A 22,022-nucleotide genomic window follows, 5' to 3' on the forward strand; every position below is an offset into this window, starting at 1 on the left:
AAGGAGGTGTAATGCAGAATATACACGCAGCTGTTTTCCATTCACTTAAAGTTTATTTTATCGATCTTTTGACAATATGTGACCCTGGACCAAAAAACCAGTCTTAAGTAGCACAGGAATGTTTGTAACAATGGCCAACAATACATTGTATGGTTCAAAATGAGCATTTTTTTTCTTTTATGCCAAAAATCATTAGGATATTACATAAAGATCATGTTCCATAAAGATATTTTGTAAATTTCCTACCGTAAATATATCAAAACTTAATTTTTGATGAATAATATCTTTAAAGGCGATTTTCTCAATATTTGGATTTTTCACAAATTTTTCAAATAGTTATATCTCAGTCTCCAAATCTTAATTTAAAAAATATATATATATTGACCCTTATGACTAGTTTTGTGGTCCAGGGTCACATAGGCTATTATATTTATATATTTACTTTGAAATATGAGTCAAAATGTTTATTGATGTTTGTTTTGTTTTTTGTTTTTTTTGTTTTTTTTTTTTCAGTCAGTGGAACCATAATTTCAACCAAACAATAAAATCTACATTTAAAAAAAATAATAAAATCAAAAAATCAAAAAATCAAAGCATGATTTTTTTTTTTTTTTTTTTTTTTTTTTTTTTTTTTTTTTTACAGCTTTTTACAGCTAAATGAATTCAATGAAGCAACATATTTTTCATGTATATGCATCAGTATGAAACTACATATTAATAAACAGCAATATCTAAATATGTTTTACTAAGTCATTTTAACATAAGTAATCCTACACAATGGACATTTCTCTAGGACATTATACAAATTAAGCATTGAATCAGAGTTTTGAATTAATTCAGTTTGATCTGATTCACATGAATGAATCAAACCGAATCATTTACCCACAAATCTGACCCTGGACCACAAAACCAGTTGTAAGTAGCACGGGTATATTTGTAGCAATAGCCAAAAATACATTGTATGGGTCAAAATTATTGTTTTTTCTTTTATGCTAAAAACCATTAGGATATTAAGATCATGTTCCATTAAGATATTTTGTACATTTCCTACTCTAAATATATCAAAACTTTGCATTGCTAAGAACTTCATTTGGACAACTTTAAATGCGATTTTCTCAATATTTCAATTTTTTTGCAACCTAAGATTACAGATTTTCAAATAGTTGTATCTCAGCCAAATATTGTCCTATCCTAACAAACCAGCTTTCAGATGATGTATAAATCTCAATTTAAAATAACTGACCTTTATGACTGGTTTTGTTGCCCAGGGTCACAAATGAGATCGGAGCAAAAAAATAATTTTTGTGTTCATTGGAAGAAAATTCAGGCACTTGTAATGATATATGGGTGAATAAATGATGACAATTCATTTTTGGTCAACTACAAACTTTGACTAAACTGTAGGGTACAACAGGGCTAAAGGCACACCTTAAGAAAAAATGTGCTGTTCACTGCGCCTAAATAATTGCAAAAAATATATATGTTTGTATTGCACATTTAAGGAGCAACAGAAGTTGTTTAATTTGTTTTATAAATGTATTAGGTGGCAAGGGTGGCCTTTTACCCCATACATGGGGTAAAAGGGCACACAATATTGATGTATAACTAATATAACTAATACTTTTTTTAAATTATTTTTTGTTTTGTTTGTTTGTTTGTTTGTTTGTTTGTTTTAAATCATGTCTAAGTTAATACTTGTTCAAAACAACCACTTCAGCAAAGTTTATACTATTTTCTGCTTATTTTGAAAAATAAAAGAATTAGTTTTTGTTCAATAAATATATTGTCATTAAAATATGTTAATATAAAAAATATATTTTAAAGTGCAGAAACAAAATGATTTTAAAAAGTAAAGATTCTGAAATTATTGAAGGAGATCCCATAATAATTTAACATAGATTTATAGTAGTAGCAACAAATATATTATATGATATGAATAATATCATTTTTTTTTTTTTAAATATGATGGTTTCATTCTAAACATTGTGAATGTCTCTAAGATGGACACCCAACATAATATATGATATTTACCATCTGAATACAATGTCAGCAAATGGAAAAATCAGCTATCTATTAATTATCATCTTACTTATTGTGCCTTTTAGCCCCAAAAGCAGGGGTGCTTTTTACCTCAAATAACATACTTAAAACTAAAAGTATTAAAATTAAAACTAAAACTGTTGCTTTAATTATCTTAAACAAAACTGAAAATCAATAAGAAGACATTTTTCTCAAAATATATGCATTCATTGTTAGCGATTCTAATTTGCTACTTAAATCTACAACATTTTTTAAAGCATCAAATATTAGATCAAGTAAGCACAGAATCAACTTTGCACTACTGCCCGCGATCGCGTCAAGGATCAGACAAATTTGCACGTGCATCTTAAAAAGCAAATGTTTTGGAAAGTGCCACGTTTTTGTGCCATCTAGTGGTTTAGAGGAAATAATATCAAAGGCGGCTTTTACCCCGGGGGGCCTTTAGCCCCGTTGTACCCTACATTTAAAATAATGCTAGTACTCAGGTCTTTAACTGATGCAAATTACGCTGGTTAACCACCCTGTGATTTACCAGTAATTGCCTGATTACATAAGCCTAAACTGTATGGATTTGTGAAATCTAGGCTCTGGTTCTCTGGCCGTTTCTTCTCCCTGGAGCGTGTTTGAGCGCAGCTAAAGGTTTGCTGTCAGCTCGCCGTGAGCGCGCTGTGATGACCATTAGCACGCTGCTGCGGTCCGCGCGAGATAACCGCTGATTTAGAGCTCTCGTCTTATCAGCGGCGCGCGCGCGCACGCGTCCCGCTCAAAGCCATCTGTCTCCGTCCACAGCCTTTGATAAAACTGCAGGCGTGTGCATGTTGTCGCTGCATATTTATGCGCTTTCCAGATGTCTGTGTTTACTAAAAACCGTTTGGAATCCCATTAGATTGTTTCACGGCATGTTTAACAGATCAAAATCAGGTGTTATGTGAGTTTAATGTTCTAGATCAGGGTTAAAGGATTAAAAATGAGCATTTACTCCATCATGCCACTTGTTTATGCCACGGGATAAAAATAAATACATTGCAAACTTTTATCGCACAATTTAGACTTTTCCTAGCAATTCTGAGTTTGTATCTCACAATTTTATCTCATAATTCTGACCCCTTTTCTCTGAACTGAGATATATAAACTCAAAAGTCAGAATTATGAGAAGACTTTTTTTCACAGAATTGCAGGTTTGCGAGGAAAAAAAAGCATTCCAAATTATTAGATATAAACTCAGAATTCTGACTTTCTTTTTTGCAATTCTGACTTACTTTCTTGCAAATCTGAGAAAAAAGTTAGAAATCAAAATAAAAAGTTGCAATTAACTTTTTGTATTTTTTGTTTTGTGGCAGAAACAAACCCATATGACTTCAGGCTAGTTGTAGAAGCCATTTTGAAGCACTTGTTGTTGTACCATCAGACAGAATCTATCAGATAGTAAACTTGAGCTGTAACATCTTTCCAAAAATGCTGCAACAGCAGACTTGAAAGTGTGTGGAGTTCTTCAAACTTTAAAAAGTTTGTTCTTCACACACACACACACACATACTGAAAGTGCGGATGTCAAACAGCAGACGGTCCCCAGACGACTCAGAGTGCTTCAGGCTCCGGCTTTGTTTTCATCAGCTCCTAATCACAGTGTTGTTGTTTGACAGCTTAATGGCTTTGAGAAGAGTTAAAGGGGTGCAGACGTCCACTGCACAACTACAAAAATCATTTTGGCAACAATCTTTTTTACTGCAGTACACTTTAAAAAATAAACATTTTTTATTGGCATCAATGGTTCCATAAAGAACATCCATGGAGTCTTTCCATTGCACAAAAGGTTCTATAAATTTGAAAAATGTTCAAAAAAAGACCTGAAAGGTTCTTTGGGGATCCCAAGATGGTTGTTCTATTTAAAAACTAACCTTTTAACTATTTGAAACTTTCTTCCATCCTTTTATTTTTATTGTAGGTTTAGATAGATACTCTGTATTCTATTATTTTATTTTATTGTTAAGTCATGAAAATTTTACATTTTTGACAATAAATTATGTTTTTTTACTAGATTTCAGTTCTGCTCAATCTAAACATTCATCATACAGCTTCAGAAGGTGCATCATGCTTTTTACTTAATATCTGAATGAGGAACATAATAAGCACTTCAAATCAAACCAAATGATCAGATAATTAAAAAAATGGCACTACTGAAAGCAGTGTATGTTCAGAATAAATCCAAAGCACTGCTGTCTCTTTAGGTCTTGTAGGTTTACTTCAATTCTTTTGTATCTTTTTAATGTGACTTAATTTGACTGAGCTTTAAAACTCCTCCTCAATGTACAAACCAACAAAACTGAGACAACAAAGCTAAGAAGTAAAAGTGTGAAGAGAAAAGTCTGACATTAGCTAGCAGAACTGGAGGCCTGTAAAACTTTCCATCTAGTAGCAATGACATAATTGCACTGACGTTGTGCAATTTACAGAGAGCTCAGCTAAAACAGCAAAGCACTTTGGGCTCATTATAAGATAATGAGAAGAGAAAAAGGTTGTGTTTGATTCTCATTAGCATTCGGCTGATTATTAGATGTTTTTATTTATATTAGTTTGCTTCATGTAAAATGGCCTGTCAGTTTCAGCTCATTCTAGGTAATGGCTAAAATGCTGTATTATGAATCAAATGTGATTGATTTGCTTCAGCGGTGTTCTCGCAATTGGATACTAATAGAAAAATCCAATTTTCCAATGAAACTTAGATTTCACAGCTCATTTTTAAAGGTCATGTTATTGCTAAATTGGAAATTTTGAAACCGTAAATGGTACAGTCAGACATAAAGCCTTGTTTTTAAAAAATGCATGTATTTATGGGCTCTGAATGACAGATGGACAGCAGTAAGTTTTCAAGCATGAAGATAGATGATAGATAGATAGATAGATAGATAGATAGATAGTGCTTAATAATAATAACAATAATACATTAAAAATAAAACTAAACCCATACTGAATATTTCTAAATTAAAGTTTTATTAATATATTTTCTTATCAGTCATACTTTCATTTTTTCTTGCAAAATATCATTTTTATAGCTTTTTAGATCAGGGTTTTGAAATACGACCTGGACGTGTTTCTTAAGATTCACCTTAACAGGGTCTCTTGGTACCAGTCATTAGATTTGATATACCGTCTGGTTATTCTTTGCAACCTGTTCAAGGTAAAAAATGTCATAACAACGTGTTTCCTGAACCCCGCAAGGATCCCAGGGGTCTGCAGTCCAGATGTAGAGAGACACGTGGGCTGATGGGGACCGTCTTGATTAATATTCCTCTGAAGACTCAATGAACCTTTAAAGAGATGCAACAAAGACAGATTATCTACATGGGCATCTATGGGTGTGAGAGAAATACACAGGCAGGAATAGAGATGTTCCCCAGGAGATAAGCGCATGGATGCACCTTGAATTATTTAGTGTCCTAAAAGAGACTTGAGAAATGTTTCACTGTTGAGTTGCATTAGGTGCAACGCCACTCCAGAAAGTGTTTCCTAATAATGTGGAGGAAATCCTATGAGTTATTATTTAAAGTGTGAAGTCTGGGTGGCATATTGTTGCAGTGTATGATGTAAAGTGATTGTGAATATTCCTGTTGTCATTATACTGAACTTCCTTATGAAAATGATTACATATCAATCATTTACACAACTGTGCGTTTTTTTCTAGTGCTTGAATTGTACAAACAGTAAGATTTCCACACTGTAAAGTACTTTGTTTGTAGCTGTTTGTTTTACGTTGTATGTTTTACAAGAAAATACTATTTTACTCTTTCTACTTCAAAATTTCATGTTTATTTAAATGTTACTTGCTGTTTCTTTGTAATTATTTGTGAAATTTACTAGAAATTTAGAAATACAAATTGTTACTACACCTATTTCCTTTTCTTGCAGTTTTCTTGCAGTTTAGAGTTTACTTCTTGTACTTCTGTTTATTTTATTTTATTTTATTTTATATTGGTTCCTGCAACAGAATAAAAATTGTGACTTTTTTTTCTCACAATTCTGTCTTTTTCTTTTTTCTTTTCTAGCAAATGTGACTTTATACCTCACAATTTCAAGTTTACATCTTGCAAGTCAGAATTGTGGGGGGAAAAGTCAGATTTGCTGAATATAGAAAAGTCAGAATTATGACCAAAAAATTCAAATATTTAAATATTTGAGATAAAAGTGAAAACTATTTATTTTTTCTTTTTTTAAATTCTGGCTTTTTTTCTGAGAATTCTGAGAGTTTATATCTCGCTATTCTGTTTTTTGGTTTCCAGAAAACAACTGGGATTAAAAAATTTACTTTTTATCTCACAATTTTATTTATTTATTTATTTTTATTTTTATTTTTTTGATAATTGTGAGTTTATATTTCACAATTTTTTGAGTTAATATCTCGCAATTCAGACTCATGAAAAAAGTTAGAAATGTGAGAAAATGTCAGTGAAATTGTGAAATTAAAAAGTCACAATTTTTTTATTCTGTAGTGGAAACAGGCTTCCATAGAAATGTGAAATTTTGAATTTACTACTTCAAAAAACCAATTACATTATATTAGTCATCTGACGTTGAGTTTTGCATACTATAAAGGAAGTATTAGGATGCAGAGCAAGTCTCAGCTAAATGTCTCAGCTGCTTCCTTCAGTGTAAATGATTTTCTCGCTCGTTTTGTTGTTTGCCAGGTGAAGATGATTAGGTTTTGTTCAAATAATGACTGCTAAACTGCTCCATGCACTCACAACTCAACAGGTTTCTCTTTTGAAGTGATAGAAAAACACTTTCCAACATATGTGGCTCCATCTGTCACTTTACAAAATCTACTGAAGCTGTCAGAATATATCGTAGTGTCTCTCCCTATATATATCTCTGCTTGCTCGCCCAGTCTCTTTCACATTCTTTAGCTCTTTTATTTTATCAGGTTTTTACTGTCGTGTTGATATCTGCTGAGCTGGCGGAGTGTCTCTAAGTGCTGATACAGGCCTTCCTCTTACGTGAACTGCTGACTTTACTGAGTTTCCTCAGTCCCAGTGGTGTCTGATGTGAGTGTGTGTGTGAGATCGAGCCGTATGTGTGTCTCAAACAGACTTGACTATCAAATGAGCCCATGAACATGAAAGAAAGCACAATGATATCTAGAGGTCTTCTGGCTGTAGGAATAGCACATGTTGAACATATACTGGCCTTAATGACAGTAAAATAATAGACTTTCGAGCCAAGAGTCCTGCAGGGATGATGTAAATTGTAGGCCAAAACTCAGAAACTGGTTGCATTTTAGCACTTCGGTTCCACTGTCCAAAATTCAAGGCGTTTTTTTGAATAGGCTTTTGGTTTATTCTATGACATAAAATACATCAGAACCTCTTTTTTATTTTCTAACAAGTGTCTAAATCGGACTACAGATTTTGTTGGGGACATAAAACGTCATTACGGCGAAGAGGCAAAAAAACAGTCCGCGATTATATACTTCATAATTGCAGTCTCGCAACTCCTAACTATAACTCAAAATTTCACAGAATTGTTTTTGGTGACCCTCCAGTTTGTTATGTTTTCATGTGCCATTTTGCATCAGGCAAAATTCTAAGTAAAATACTGATTATTTTACTGACATAATAGAGTACACAGTTCTGCTCTTGGATATCTATTTATTTGCTGTTACACTGTAAAAAACAATTTGTTGATTCAACTTAAAATAATTTGTTACCCAGCTGCCTTAAAATGTTAAGTTTAGTCTACTCAAAAATGTTTAGTCAAATTGAAATGTTAATAAATACTAAATGACAACTTAGATATTTCAGTTCATTCAACTTCAAATTTTAAGGCAGCTGGGTAACAAGCTCAGCCTTTAAGTTTAACAAACCAAACTGTTTGTTTCGTCAACTATATGTATGTTTTCACTTAGTAAAACTTAACATTTCAAGTTGATTAAACTTATTTGAGTTGACTGAACTTAAAATTTTAAGGCTGCTGGATAACAAATTATTTTAAGTTGACTCAACAATTTTATTGTTCTTTACAGTGTAAGTACTACCTTAAAATAAACTGAAATGACAACAAAACCTGAAAATCTATCAAATTCAGTGTCTAATTTTGCTAATAGTTAATTTTCCTAATGGTTGTCAAATGCAAAAATGTTCAAACATTTTATATTTTGTGAAAATGTGTGACATGCTTAAGCAAAACTGACACTGTTTTTGGAATCAGCATTATTTTTTTCTTGGAATCAGGAATTATTTTTGTTTGGTACTCAAAACTTTTTTCCAGTGAAGTACAAACATCAAGTGAATAGTAGAAGTATGCAAACTGGAATACAGACATAGTTTAGACATTCAGCTCTGAAAAAAACATCACTCGACAGTACACTGCTGTCTTCTTGTCTAAAACAGACCACCAGAAAGAAAAAAAAGATGTGAATTTTTGATCCAAGCTCAAAGTGTTTCGCACGTAATCTTCAAGTTTCTCGTGAAGGGATTTGGGATGGAGTTGCATTACTTTCAGACAGGATTGTCATTCATGAGATGGACTTTGAAGTTCTGATGAAGTCTACTGAAAATGAGAAGCATTTGAGGATGGATGAATGGAGTTATAATGCTCAGAATACAGTCTAATCTCCAGCTCAAAACTGAGTGCAAATAAAACGCTCTGGCCACTCACTATTTACAGAGGAAGTACATCACGGATCGCATTATTATTTCTCCTTACCTCTGACATTAAAGGACAGATGCAGGTGGACATGAAGATCAAAGCTTCATTGCTCCGGATCCGATTGAGTCAGAATGACTTGCTATTGGAGCTCAAAGTCAGGCCGTGTAAAAGCATCAATGTGAGAATGACAGAAGAAACAAGGGCTGGTCAATACCTTCCATCAAAGTGATTATTTGTTGAAAATTCCCATATCGTGTTCTCCCTCAACTTCAAAATTGGCTTGTATCGCTGTTTTACCTTTTTTGTTGAGGGTGTTTGATCTTCTTTGCATGTTCACTTTGCAAAGACTGTGTCGGTACTTGTGCAGCGATGTAGGATGATTTTGAAATGATTTTTGAAGTTGAGGGAGAAAATACAATTGGAGTTTTTCAACATACCCTAACTGTCTTGAGCCAGAATACACAGAGTTCAGCGAGAGCAAGACAAGACGAGCGTTTGAGATTAAAAAGTATTTAAATTGTATTTTTTTTTTTAATGAAAATAACCAATCGTTTAGCTAGATAAGACCCTTCTTTACAACCACATTTGTGATCGTTTGAAGCTGCATTTAAACTGCATTTTGGAAGTTCAAAATCAGGCATATCAGTCCATTATATGGAGAAAAATGCAGAAATTTCTTTACGGCTGAAGAAAAAAAGACATGAACATCTTGAATGACAAGGGGGTGAGTACATTATCTGTAAATTTTTGTTCTGGAAGTGGATTTCTCCTTTAAAGGGATCATTGGATGCCCATTTTCCACAAGTTGATACGATTCTTTAGGGGCTTAATGAAAAGTCTATAATATACTTTGGTTAAAAATTCTCAATGGTAGTGTAAAACAACACCCTTTTTACCTTGCCAAAATCAGCTCGGCAAAAATCATCCCATTCTGGTCGAGGCTACTTTAAATGCAAATGAGCTCTGCTCGCCCCGCCCCTCTCTTCTCTCTGTGGATTGACGAGCCTGTTTACTTTAGCCGCGTTTAGCCGCTAAACTTGCTAACTAGCACATTATTAGGAAAGGCGAACATTAATGTTCAAACAGCATGTAAAAGTGAACTTAGCAACTGATGACCCCTTTAAGTAAGTCAAATAGATGTTTTATAAAATCATGCAACTGATATTAAGTAAGCGAGTATATAAATAAAAACGCCATAATATTTATTCTATGTTGTTTTTGGACTAACTCCAAAAAGTCTAAATGTATAAATGCACGCGATTATAAAGAAACTGGTACAGAATCTTAAGTGCATCTCCCAGCCTTAATGATGTCACGTAAGAGGCATTAGAGCGCAGAGCTTCAGGTCAGAGAGATCAGACACCTTAGAGCGCCTGTTCCGATCTATCCATCAGCCGGCACGCGTGCTCTGATCCATCACTCACTGTGGATGGTAAAATCAGAGCTGCGAGAGATTGCTGGGAGACTTCCCATCTCCTATTAGAAATGATTTCTGATTTATGTCTAATAAATCTCAATTACTAGCACCGCCTCCTCGCACCGTGCGCGCGACAGAGGCCCGGAGAACGGAGGCCCGGCCGCGAGCGCGGGGAAACGGCAGGAAGTGGTAAACGATCTCCAATCACAGATGGAGGATTGATAGCGCACTGGGAGCCTCTGGAAGGGCGACAGCATTGATTATGACTCCGGGCGAGGCGCGGCACAAGAACAATGTAATCACAGCACAGCCTCGAACCGAGAGACTGTCACACACGATAGATGATGCCAAACTCAGCCAAACCCAAAGACCTGTGTGCGGAAAGGAGCGTTTCTGCATGAGTGACACATCTACTGGCTAGCAATTAGGGATGTCGATTTTGAAAGTAAGTAGTTCTGCACTAGCCAATGGATTACTCCAATGACTAACTTAAGGAAGTGACGAATACAATGAATTTCAATTCAAATATAGTCAAAGTAGGGAATGCATTCTGGGAAGTGAAGTCCACAAAAGTCTAATATGAAAGGTCTATCCACCTTACTTTTTCCCATAAGAGCGGGCGTGGGTCTTGCTTCCGGTGTCATATGCTTCCAGCTCGTTTATTGCAAACTGGTGAGTCTTACAATATTATTTTAATGTATTATCTCAGTTATGAACACACTGGTTTGTAGTGCAAACAGTTTTACCATTTGCTGCAAGTTGTTGTAGGGCTGGGCAATATGGGCAAAAAAAATTATCCCAATAATTTTTCCATATCAGTCCATATTGATAATTATCATGATAAATGACAAATTTTTATTTCTTTCAAGTTTGAAGGCAGATTTTTGCTACAGTATGAAAGTTGTAAAAACCAGACCATTAATTGTGGCTTTAAACTATTCTTTATGTTCAGAACATGACAAACACTTAATGTTCTTTTTAATCCAATAACCTTTTTTCAGTCATTTTCATTAACAAAATAAATATCCTAATAGACAAAAAAAAATTCTTAGTTGTGCATGTGTTAATGAGTAGTACTGTTTCAAATCAAGAAACAGGTTTGTGTTGCTTGATAATATTAATAATAGAAATACGCATTTATTTGTTTAGTGACTGAGGCTCATCAGTGAGTGAACGCATCTGCTCTAGTAAGTTTCTGCCACGCCACTGTTTGAACTTTGATCTGAGTGGAAAAATGGTCCAAGTGGCGCGTTTTAAATGACTAGCACTCTTTCGTTCCGCCTTTGCCACATAAACATTATATCGAACACTTATCGAACTCTTGTTATCGTTTATCAAGGAAATTTATATCATGTGATTATTAGCATTAGCGATTTTTCGCCCAGCCCTGCGTTGTTGTTCTTCTCATTATTTCCATACAGTGGGCTGGAAGTCTCACACATAGGCTTACTTCTGCGTTGAAGAATAAGGTGGATAAATCTTCAAAATTTAGAGATTTTGGAAGTTTTTCTGATTGTTTTCTCGTGTACTTTTGGCCACACATACACAAAGATTGATCAAACAAAACAAAACTTAATGCTTCATATAATATTCATATTTAATATTTTAAGTTTTACTTCATTTACTTCATTTACTTCATTTATTCATCATTTATTTTATGTGTCAGCAAATATTTAAAATATAATTTCGGCAGGAAAAACAAACATTTTACCATATGAGTTTTTAAGAAATTTAAACAAGAGCTTGCACTGACTTTTATAGTTTAAATTTATGGTCATATTTATTTGAATTTCAAATAATTGGAATTCCACTTCCTTGCATTGCATTCTAATTCAAATTGTAATTTTGCTTCCCATTACCTCAATTCAAATTCAGGATATGCAGTTGAATTTAAAATGCTTAAGTCAGTTCTGAATGATGCACAGCCCTGCTGAGTAAATGATGAAATACTGTAATTTTTATTTTAGTTTTAGGTAACGTACTGGAATCTTCAATATGACACAAGACTGATGATTGTAGTCGTGACATTTTGGTAGTGTAGTGTAGGTCTGCAGTAGTGGTGTTTCCTTATGAGTGTGTGGTAGGATGCTGCGGTACATGCAGTCAGAGGTCTGTCATCCAGGTTAAAATGATGAACACACTGCCAAATGAAAACTGTAGCTGTAGCTCCCGGCCTCCAGTGGCTTATTGCTTTATTTTTAACACAAATGCATTGGGGGTGAGTCTTCCTGACCACAAAGAGAGGAGAAAATTCACTATCAATTTTTAAAAAGATAGTGTGACCATCCATCTTGAGGAAAGATGCTGGGTATTTTTACAGCAGAAATATGGAGACACAGTTAAAAAAGAAGAAAAGTTGGCTATAGTTTACTGATGCATCTGCAAATAACAATCCACTTTTTTCTCTTTTATTTTATTGGATGATTTTTTCCTGGTGGCTGAGAAAAATCCCACAGACTTGAAGGAGGGTCCCGAGCCATTTCTAGAGATGTGATGTGTGAGTCTAAAAGACTCTTTCAACTTTTAACTAACACTTCATTTGCTTCTGATCGTACCAGCGTGTGTAAAATATTCAACAAGCCGCAGCTCTTCAGATCACTAGGAACATCATAATTTGTCCATCTTCACTCGCCAGCTGTATATATTCCTACAGTAAATGTGATTTCCTTTGCGCACACTGTTAGAATGATACACTTCCATCTTTCCATGTCAGTCCTTGGATTTTTATTTTAAATAAGTTCTTCATACAGGCGGTCAGAAGAAGGGTGTTGTGAGATTTGCTTTTTTTATTCCCCCAATGCTTTCCAGAAAGGCTTATTTTATTATGCGAGCTCAAGCCTTGTAATAAATAAAACAAAAATCCCATCAGGGATTTTATGTTCATGGGAATAAACAAAGCAGAGAGCTTCAGCTGTTCAGCTCATTTGAATAAAGGTAAAAGTGCAAGGAATGTCAGAATGTCTCTGTTAATTGGGCAAGAAACAGTTTGCCTGAGCTCTGCTACAAACACTTTCACTGCCACAGGATGAAGAATAGTGTTTAAATAAGTTATTTTGGGTGCTTTGCAAAAAGATGTTTGTTTCTTTGTGTGATTCACCAGCATGAGCAACAGCATCATGCACCATTCAGAACTGAAGTGAAAATGTCTTTCAACATGTCAATTTAAACTCAACTTGGAAAAAAAAAAAAGAATGAATCAAATTCCTGATATTTTAAGTAAAAGTGACTAACAGGATGCAGCAAGAATGTATCAGATTCAATCTCGGTTCATAATATTTTAAATATAGGAGGGAAAAACACTGCAGAATTGTAATTCAAACATGAATTTATGAAAGTAGAAGTAAAATAAAATGAAATTTCAATAATTCATGTAAGTGTAATTTTTTATGAGGTACATTTCATTTTGCAGTATTATTAAGCCATAAACATAAGCATTCACATCTCTGTAAATGTGTCGCTTTAATTGTATATGTAGGTATAGAAGTCATTTTGAATAAAAAAAAAAAAAAAAACTAATATTTTAAAAATGTATTTTTGTTATGTGAGTTCTGAATTTTTAACAAGAGCTTGCATTGACCTTAGTTAAAATTTAAGGTCATATTTATTTGAATTTCAGTGCATTTAAATTCAACTTCCTTGTGTTCAAAGGGTAATTCTGCTTCCTGTTTCTTTCTGATTCTGATTTCTGATCTGATTCTGATTCTTACCTGATTCGAATTCAGAAAATACATTTTCAAATTTTCCAGTAGCTATAAACAGTCATTACATCTTAGCAGAGAACTATTTGCTATTGTTATATAGAACTAATAAATGTTTTTCATGTTTGTTAATATATGTGGGCCCGCCCTTTAAAACAGTTGCTCCTCCCCGTATTTATATTGAGACCACGCCCACACCGTTCTGTAAAAACAAGACGGCGGAGCCATGTTTCTATATTAGCATAATACTTAACTCGCACTTAACATTGTTTTAAAAAACAAACATATCTCAGTTTTGTTATATATCTCGTTTTCTTAATGTGTTGCACAAAAGGTAGACGAACGGTGGGCGGTGCGGAGGTGTGGCCGAAGCGCACGATTGTTTTGGTCTGAGATGCGACATCCAGTGGTTGGAAAATTGTACATAGCACCTTTAACGATAAACATAAACGTTTACAACTCGACATGTTCTTCTTCTATAGTTATTTCGTTATTTTTTATCTTTTAACTCAATAATGTAATGGAAGTGTTTGCACTGAATCTTACTGAGCAGGTAAATTGGTCAGCTACCTGCATAACATCACTTCTTGTTCAAAGGCATAGCTTTTAAAGGAAATTGTAGCACCCCCTTGAGTGTCTGATGTGTGTTACTGCCACAACAATGCAGGACTGCAAGTTACAGGTATGTAAAATGCAACCTTGTGCTTAAAATGATATATAGTCCTAGGTAAGCATTCACGTGTGTTTGCAATCTTGAGTGGACACGTCAAAACAGATTGCTGCGATTTTTAGTTAGAGCTAGACAAATGCTGTATAAATGCAGAGTTGGAGAGAAAGTCTGAGTGAAAAATAGCACTGCTGTGAGTCAGAAAGAAGGAGAGATGAAGATGACGCTTAAGGAGGTCAGATAGCAAGAAATGACATCAGAATAGAGAATAAGAGCTTTTAGAGTGGAGCAGACAACAGAGAGTAGGTCAGAGAAGTCATTTCTCATGAAGAAAGCCCAGAGGAACATGTAATTGCTCAGAGGTTGCTCTTTCACAGTTGTAGAGACTTAATGGCGTTCTCATGTATGATGCATTCAGTATTAAAAAGTATGAGGTGTTTCTCCTAAAAGTCTCTAGCAGAATTAAAAATGGACACAAATGTTAAGATTGTATATTACGAATATAGAGCTGTAAAATAAACAGCAGCTCACATCATTTCATTTAGAGAGTTTATATTGTGATCTCTGTCTTTTGATTGCAGACTTTAGCATCTTGGCAAATTTGAGACACTTGAGATCTTCTCTGAAAGTCTAGAGGTGAAACGTGAGGCTACTGGGGTCTTTTTCTGAGGAAAAACATCCGTAAATCAGAAAACTCTCCATTATGACTTATTTATTGTCTAAGAGACAGATATTAAAATAATTTGGTTTGTGATTTTTCTTTCACACATGAAAAATAATTCTCAATATTACAATGCCTAAAAAATGTGATTTACATTTATTTATCTTTATGATAATTCATGGTAGTATTTGTTGCAATTTCCTTAATTAATACTTCTCTTAATTAAAGAAAATGTGTTTGGATATTCTTAGGAGAAGTCTTTTTCCAGAACAACAATTTACACCCCCTTGTCATCCAAGATGTTCATGTCTTTCTGTCTTCAGTCATTAAGAAATTGTGTTTTTTGAGGAAAACATTTCAGGATTTTTCTCCATATAATGGACTGATATGGTGCCCCGATTTTAAACTTCCAAAATGCAGTTTAAATGCAGCTTTAAACGATCCCAAATGCGGTTGTAAACGATCCCAGCTGAGGAAGAAGGGTCTTATCTAGCGAAACTATCGGTTATTTTCATAAAAAATAATACAATTTCTATACTTTTTAATGTCAAATGCTCATCTTGTCTTTTTTCTCCCTGAACTCTGTGTATTCTGTCTCAAGATAGTTAGGGTATGTCGAAAAACTCAGATCGTATTTTCTCCCTCAACTTCAAAATCGTCCTATATCACTGTTTTACCTTTTTTTGTTAAGGGTGTTTGATCTTCTTTCCATGTTGACTTTGCAAAGACTCTGTCGGTACTTCTGCAGATATGTAGGATGATTTTGAAATGATTTTTGAAGTTGAGGGAGAAAATACGATTGGAGTTTTTTGACATACCCTAACTGTCTTGAGCCAAAATACACAGAGTTCAGGGAGAGCAAGACATTTGCGTATGAGATTAAAAAGTATTTAAATTCTACTTTTTTAATTAAAATAACCATTCCTCGGCTTGGAGTGTTTACAACTGCATTTGAGATAATTTGAAGCCACATTTAAACTGCATTTTGGAAGTTCAAAATCGGGGCACCATATCAGTCATATCATTATCTGTAAATTGTTATTCTGGAAGTGGACTTTTCCTTTAATGTATTACTATGAATGGCATTTGCTCACATTATAATAATGAGACTTCAGAGAGGACCTGTGCTAAATTATCCTGAAAATAATGTCACAGTGCAACAAATCTCAGAGGTCATTGAAGAAAATTAACGAATGTTGCTATTACTTCATCTTGATTTTAGAATGTATGTATATATATATATATATATATATATATATATATATATGTATACCTATATAATACTTATATGTATGTGTATGTGTATGTATGTATGTGTGTGTGTGATGAAATATTGTGTGTTTGAACTGTTGCTTTACATTGTTTCCTATTAAAACTTAACAAGCGAGTGAGATGAGGGTCGACTGATTTTGTTTCGTTTTTGTTCGCATTTGTCTTGTGTAATTTGACTTGATGCAGATCAAAATCTCCATCCAGACCCTGCAGCACTACAGATAATGATCGAACTCATATCCTCATCCTCCATCTATCTGCACATCTGTCCATCGTCATTAATGTCATGATGAGCCGCGTGTGTGTTTGTGTTTGTCTTTGTTTGGCAGGATTTCCCCTGTATGAGTGCATTCAGATGGAAGACGAGCGCTCCGTCTCGGTCTCAGCTGGCTTGTGTTCTTCTGTAAATTGGATTAATTGAAGAAATGAGATGTTGTCTCATCCTGCACTGCTGCCCTTTCATCTTATTGGCCATTAATGGAGTTCTTCTCCTCGCACACACTCGCAGCGTGCGCTTCATTTGAGGAACGCTTTATCGGTTTTGCTGTCAAAAACAACACAGCATGAACAAATATAAGGAGATTACTGAGTGTTTAATACATCTGAAAACAGCATTTGGTCTGAATGAATTCGGCAAAATCAGAGGGTGTGTTGGAATTCTGGTTGAGGTTGGACGGCTTTTCTTTAAGGTGTCATTGAAATATTCTGTAGTCAGGTAAAGGAATAGTTTGTCCAAAAATGAAAAATCTGTCTTTATTTACTCAACCTCATGTCATTCCAAACCTATAGTCCTGAAAAAAGTAGTTTTTGTATGCTGCTTTTTGTTGACAAGCCTTGGTTTCTATATGCTTACTGTAAAAATATGTTCAAAACATCTGCTTATATTATCCACACAATAAAGAAATGCAGATTGGAAAGACATGAAGGTAAATAGATTGAAGAGTAAATAATGACAGCTTTATATTTTTGGGTGAACTACCTCTTGAAGGCTAGATTATTTTAAAACATAAATTACCAGAAATAGTTTATTGGATACCTGACAAACCAGGACAGATTATAATGATGTGAAAGTTATAATTTAAAATTAAACTTTAAAGGGGTCGTTTACCCAAAAAATGAAAACTCTGACATCATTTTACTCAATCTGCACTTGTTCTAAACCTGTACACTCTTAAAAAGCTTCCAAAATGGTGTTTTTGCAGTGATGCCATAAAAGAACCCTTTTTGGTTCCCTAAAGAACCTTTCAGTGAACAGTTCTTAAAAGAACATTTTAAAAACCTAAAGAAACTTTTGTGACTGTAAAGAACCTTTTCTGCATTTGAAAGGTTCCTTGGATGTTCTTCATGGAACCATAGATGCCAATAAAGAACCTTTATTTTTAAGAGTGTATGAGTTTCTTCCTTCTACTAAATGCAAAAAAAGTTATTTTGAAGAATGCTACCAGCATCAAACAGTTGACGGTAGCCATAAACTTTCACTGTTCCAATGGTTACCATCAGCTGTTTGGTGAACACTGGTATAGGCAGAAACTCATACAGGTTTGGAACAACTTTAGGGTGAGTAAATGATGACAGAATTTTTATTTTGTGGTGAACTTTCCCTTTAAGCAAATTATCAGATAGTTTATCGAGTTATAAGTCAGACAAAATAAACAAATACTGCATCATGTGTAGGCAATTTGACACGTCAAGTGACTCCAAGTAAACAGTGGAAATATCGCAGATGCAGAGTAGTAGAAACCGTTTTCACATGCAGAAAAGGCCACCATAACCCTCTCAATTGACCTGCGTTGGTTCTGCTTTTGTTCCTGCAGCTGTTTTATTAACAGGTCTGAATGTTTTTCACACATATGTGTCTCCTCTTGTCTTTTGAATTATGTTCATGGCTCAAGGGATGTTTCTACAGCAAGAACGCACCACTTTTTGCTGCTTAGCTGGAATAAATTATAACACTCTGTCTGGATCCTCCGGCTGAAACCCTATTAATCTTAGCCGGGGTGACGCGTGAAGCCACGGGCCCTTCCAGCAGATTATTTGCAATTACCAGCAGGTCATGATGCAGTTCTGCTTCCAGCGGTGACTGATAATAAAACATCAGGCATATGCTGACACCTGCTGGACGATATGGAGAATACAGGCTGGAGAAAGGCCTATTTTACAGTATGTCTATCTATCTATCTATCTAGTCAGAACTAGCACTTGAAACCTGCTGAATGTATAGTATGTCTACAGATGGAGATAAATATATTCATTCTGTTTTCTATATTATTTATTATATAATGTCAAACAGCCCAACAGACTTCCATTTTTTTATTACAGTTTTCATTTTGACACATTGTGATATGGAAGCACATGGTGATGATGTTCAGTGTGTGTGTGTGTGTGTTGGGATGTTCTGCATCACTATCACTCACGCAAGTGTTTATTAATTATTGATCTGAGCGTGCTGTGCTCTTGTGACGGCACGCTTCGCTCTAAAGCGCATTGCAGCAGCGCAGTAGAGGACAGGACAGACCAGAGAGGTGTTTTACTGGAGAAACGGGTTAGAAACTGGGGCAGAAAGATAGAAATGTCCTCCAGAGAGCAGATCGGCCGAAACACGACTTGCTCACTTCAACTTCAGCTCACACTCTTACAGTAAAAAAGGATAGATATATATTTGGCACAAAAGTCTTCCTTCCAAGAGAGTAATAATGTGCCTGTTTCTATTTTTTGGTTTATCGCTGTTCGTCCTTATTCGCTTCAATCCAGATTTTATCTTGTGCTTTGTAAAACTGGGTGATACTGATCCTCTGTTTCTTGTACTTGATCTAAAGATAAACAAGCAGTTATCTCATTAAAAAGTCACATTTTGAAGACCATTCACTTTTAAAATCACAATTTTAAATTACTTTTGTTTCATATAAATAAAATACTACTATTAACCATTAAAAAGGTCTAAATTTTTCATATAGCATTTCATGTAAAAGATGATTCAGTAAATTTATTGTAGCCATTCACATCTCTTTACTCATATGACTAACACATACAGCAGTCTTAAGAAACAACTGAACACTTGTCACCTAAATGTCTTAATTTTGATGCATGAAATATATCTTCATTTATTTATTTAGCAGGTGTTTTGGTGATTTTAAGTAGATGTCAGTTCCTTCAAGAATCACACTGGTGTGCTAGGCAAATATTGTACTTGATGCACATGACATTCAAACATTTTTAAGTGTCTCAAATATCCAAAAACTTTTTTTGGGCTCACTTTGTTATGTAAAGAGGATGGAAACAGTCAGATTTGTCCTTTTGTGCCATTGCAGGTTTTGGTGTTTGATAAACGTGTAAAAGCTCAGCCTTGGATCTTCTCAAAGGTTTCAACTCATCTGATCTGAGGAACAGGCACAAAAGCAGTGGAGGAGAGAGCAGAAGGAGAAAGGACATGAAGAAAGGCTTTTAGGAAGAGGAGAGCAGAGTGTGCAGAAATGCACCGGCGCAGCAGGGGCCTCAGGGGTCCCCACTGAAGGGCTCTTAACATGCAGGAGGCATATTTCTAAATGCAGAACAACCTTATCATGGCACACGGGTCATGTGAAGAGTGTGTATGCATATTTATGTGGTGTATATGTGCTCTTGCCTTCTTTTTGTCTGGTTTCGGCTTTCTTAAAGTAGAAGGGTTAAATGTTCAATTCAAGGTAGCATGCAGAATTGTAATTAAATTAATAAAAATGTTTGTCATTGGTATAAAACTTTTTTTATATTATACTGAAATATATTTTTATATGTATAATATATATTTTGTTCAAAATTACTTTAAAATATCAGAAATACTTTAAAATTTGGATCATACATGTATGTATAATACATTGTTTTTATATAATTTTGTATATATATATATATATATATATATATATATGAAGAGTTCAGATGCAAAACCAGCTAAATCCATCTGACGTCTTTCTTTAAAAGATGCATTTTTATCAGGCTCAGATGTATAGGTTTCTATGTAAGTACCAGTACTTCTGATTGGGCTGAGGCTGGTATTTTAGCGAGTTTGAAGAAAAAGTATTTGATGGACGTATAATATGTGTCGAGAGCATTCACTCAGTATCATTATCTCATTTTTGACCGAGATGGCTTTTAGCTGGTTTTTCATCTGAACTCTTCATATATATATATATATATATATATATATATATATATATATTTAGAAAAACCAAAAGTGCAGTATGATCAACTCTAATGCTGGTTAATTGTTTTGACTGTACTGAAATTAGTATATATAGGCAATGTATCAGACATAATCAGTCTAAACTTTATAATGTAATTATTTATGTTTATGTATGTGTGTTGGAATAAGGTAACTGTGACTGTGTTCAATTTCTTTTAATTGCAGTTCAGTAATTTTCTCTTCCGGTCATTCCAGCTTCTTGAGTTGTGGTCAATTTAATTCAAATTAATGAATTGAAATGAGCCTGTTCTTAAATTAGAATTTTGCCCAACCCCGATAAGTAATTCTATTCTCTCTCTTTCCCTGCGCGTCAAGCAGAATCCCATCATTTGTCTCTGTAAGACACTTTCTCATTAGTCATCTCACTGTCTCTCTCGGTCTCTCTGCTCTCATTGCAGTAAGTCTGTCATCAAAGTGCAGCACACATCTCACAGCAGCAACAGCTCTGTCTATTGCACACACACACACACACACACTAACCATTGCAACACAAAATTCTTCAAGAAGAGATTCGAATGATAGCTGTGTGAGTATTCACTGATAATCTTGCCTCTGCAGTAAAGTAGTTTTTGTGCATATTACATGCAACAGCCAGAGGTGTCACTGACATTAAAAGAATAGTTCACCCAGAAATCAGAATTTGCTAAAAAATGTCCTCACCCTCAGGCCGTCCAATATGTATATAAGTTTATTTCTTCATGGAAACAGATTTGGAGAAATGTAGAATTCCATCACTTGCTCCCAATGGGTCCTCTGCAGTGAATGGGTGCCGTCAGAATAAGTCCAAACGGTTTATAAAAAAACATCACAAAAATACACAAGTAATCCACACCACTCCAGTCCATCAATTAACATCTTGCAATACCAAAAGCTGAGTGTTTGTAAGAAACAAATTCATCATTTTTAACTTCAAAACATTGCTTCTGACCAAAATATGAGTCCATCATCTATAATAACACTTCCTCCGGTGAAAAAGTCCATCTCCTGTTGTCACCCACATCAAAATCCACACAGATATTTGTTTAGAGCAGATTTGGATTGATTTGGCCTGTAAACAGTGCTTTATCTGTGTAGATTTCTCTCCTGATTCAGACAAGGTGACTTTTTCACCATAGAAAGCAAGGCAGGACTATAGACTCGTGTTTTATTGAAGCAGTAGTTCGAAGTTAAAAATGTCTTGATGATGGATTTGTTTCTTACAGACATGCAGCTTTTGGCTTCATAAAATGTTAATTGATGGACTGAAGTGGTGTGGGTTACTTGTTGGTTACATGTTTTTATCAGCTGTTTGGACTCTCATTCTGACGGCACCCATTCACTGCAGAGAATCCGTTGGTGAGCAAGTAATTTTATGCTACATTTCTCCAAATCTGATGAAGAAACAAACTCATCTACATTTTGGATGGCAT

The sequence above is a fragment of the Labeo rohita genome, chromosome 20, assembly GCF_022985175.1.
Source record: "Labeo rohita strain BAU-BD-2019 chromosome 20, IGBB_LRoh.1.0, whole genome shotgun sequence".
NCBI classification, from domain to species: Eukaryota; Metazoa; Chordata; class Actinopteri; order Cypriniformes; family Cyprinidae; genus Labeo; species Labeo rohita.